The sequence below is a fragment of the Primulina huaijiensis genome, chromosome 8 (assembly GCF_012295235.1).
Source record: "Primulina huaijiensis isolate GDHJ02 chromosome 8, ASM1229523v2, whole genome shotgun sequence".
Lineage (NCBI taxonomy): Eukaryota > Viridiplantae > Streptophyta > Magnoliopsida > Lamiales > Gesneriaceae > Primulina > Primulina huaijiensis.
In genome coordinates this window covers 13,966,912-13,969,144 of record NC_133313.1, presented here as the reverse complement: position 1 = coordinate 13,969,144, position 2,233 = coordinate 13,966,912, and the positions used below count along the sequence as shown (strand labels likewise).

Here is a 2,233-nt window from a genome sequence, read left to right as displayed (position 1 = left end):
TGAGGAAATGGTGGAGGTTTATTTGATTCATTTACTATTTCAGATGATTTATCATTCAACATATTATTTTTAGAATTTAAGGTATCATCATTCTCAAAAGTATCAGGATTATCATCCTTACTCTTTGATTTTAAATGATCCTTGTTTTCATTACTATATGTATCATTAACTATTTTACCACTTCTAAGGGTAATAACAGATTTTATTTGATCAATTTTTTCATTTTTCAATTCTTGATTTTGATTTTTAGGATTAGGTTAAGGTTGAGATGGAAATTTCTCTTTTTCATGAATATTAAGTGCAGATGCAAATTTTGCAAGAGTTTCTTTCAAATCAGTCACTGATTGACTGTTTTGAATATTGATAGATTCTTGCTTTTGGATAAATGCATGAATTACATCTTCAAAGTTTTTTCTTGGAGGTGTAACATAAGGAATATAACCTTGATGATTTTGGTTATTTTTAAAATACTGTTGTGAGGGTTGTTCATTATTATCATTCCTCCAACTAAAATTAGGATGATTTTTCCATCCAGGATTATATGATGTTGAAAAAGGATCTAATATTGGTTTTTTATAATTGTTAACATAATTTGCTTGTTCATGGAGACATTCTTTAAATGAAGGTAATGTTGGACAATCTTTTGTAGCATGATCATGTGTATCACATATATGACAAACAATTTCTTGAATACTTTTTAATTGACCACTCTTTTTCATTTCTAATGACTCAATTTTTCTTGCTAAAGATGCAAGTTTAGCTTGAATATCTATATCATCTTTAAGATTATAGATACCACCCCCATTTGTTGAATTATTGATTTTAGTTGTTGGTGGTTCTATTGTGCCTATATTATCCCAATTTTGAGCATTTTCTGCTAATGAATCCAAATACTCCATAGCTTCATTTGGGTTTTTATCTTCAAAAGTTCCATTACACATGAATTCTATCATTTGCCTATCTTTAGGTATTAGACCTTCATAAAAGTGAGAAACTATTCTCCATGTTTCAAAACCATGATGTGGGCATGTATTAAGTAATTCTTTATATCTATCCCAACATTGATAAAATGTTTCTCCTTGTTTTTGAGAAAAAGTAGTAATTTGTCTTTTAAAAGAGTTTGTTCTATGGGAAGGAAAAAACTTTTTGAGAAATTGTTGTTGCATTTCTTCCCATGATCTTATTGAACTTGATCTCAAATTTTGTAGCCATGTTTTAGCTTTATCTTTTAAAGAAAAAGGGAAAAGCTTTAATCGAACTATATCCATGCTACAATTTTGATCATTATAAGTGTTACAAACTTCCTCAAATTCTCTTAGATGTAAATATGGATTTTCAGAATCTAAGCCATGAAAATTTGGTAAAAGTTGAATAATTTGAGGTTTAAAGTTGAAATTAGATGCATCAGGAGGAAAAACTAAACAAGATGGGGCACTAGTTCTAATAGGGTTCATATGGTGCCTAAGTGTTCTTAATTGATCATGTTCTTGATTATTATTATTATTATTGTTATTATTGTTATCATTATCTTGATTATTTGAATTATCATCCATGTTTAAATTATTTTCAGATACTCGAATAAGTCTACCACTTTTTTTTCGACTCCAAATACTCATACAAAAAAAAAACAAAACACTTATAAATAAAACATAATTAACAAATATAAACTTAATTTATACCTCCCCGGCAACGGCGCCAAAAACTTGCTACTACTTAAATTATAATTCACCCAAGTGTAGGTTGTCTGCAAGTAATATATTTCGTAAGTACGAGATCGATCCACAGAGAGGTTATTTTAAGTTTAAATTTATTAATTTATAGATTACCAAATGCAAGAACGAAGTTTACAAATTATAAATTTTGTCAAGGCTCGAGGATTTATTCTTGGTTTATGCAATATTGTTTAACTAAAAGTAAAACAAAGGAAACCACCATAAATAATGGTTCCAAGAAAATTAAATATTTAAACACACACCTAATATAATATAGTTCCCACTATAGAAAATACCGAATTCACCGATATTTTATATATGGTACCTATGATTATATATATAACTATATAAATATATAACTGCATAAAATAAATGTTAAATTAAATCATTATATTTATTTTAGAACAACCGGAAGAGCCACGCTATTCCCTAAATGAAATATATGATTTAATAAGTTAGTTGCGGGAAAGTAAAAGTTAGATGCGGAAAGTAAAAGTTAGTTGCGATAAAGTAAATGTTAG

General features: G+C 27.9%; 1 non-coding gene across 1 annotated transcript; it reads left to right on the top strand.

The window, feature by feature from the left end:
• The first annotated feature begins 1,011 nt into the window (after positions 1-1,011).
• On the top strand, positions 1,012-1,122 carry LOC140983694 (small nucleolar RNA R71). Its single transcript, XR_012176486.1, has one exon. It is a non-coding gene; the product is annotated as a small nucleolar RNA R71 (small nucleolar RNA).
• Positions 1,123-2,233: the final 1,111 nt, after the last annotated feature.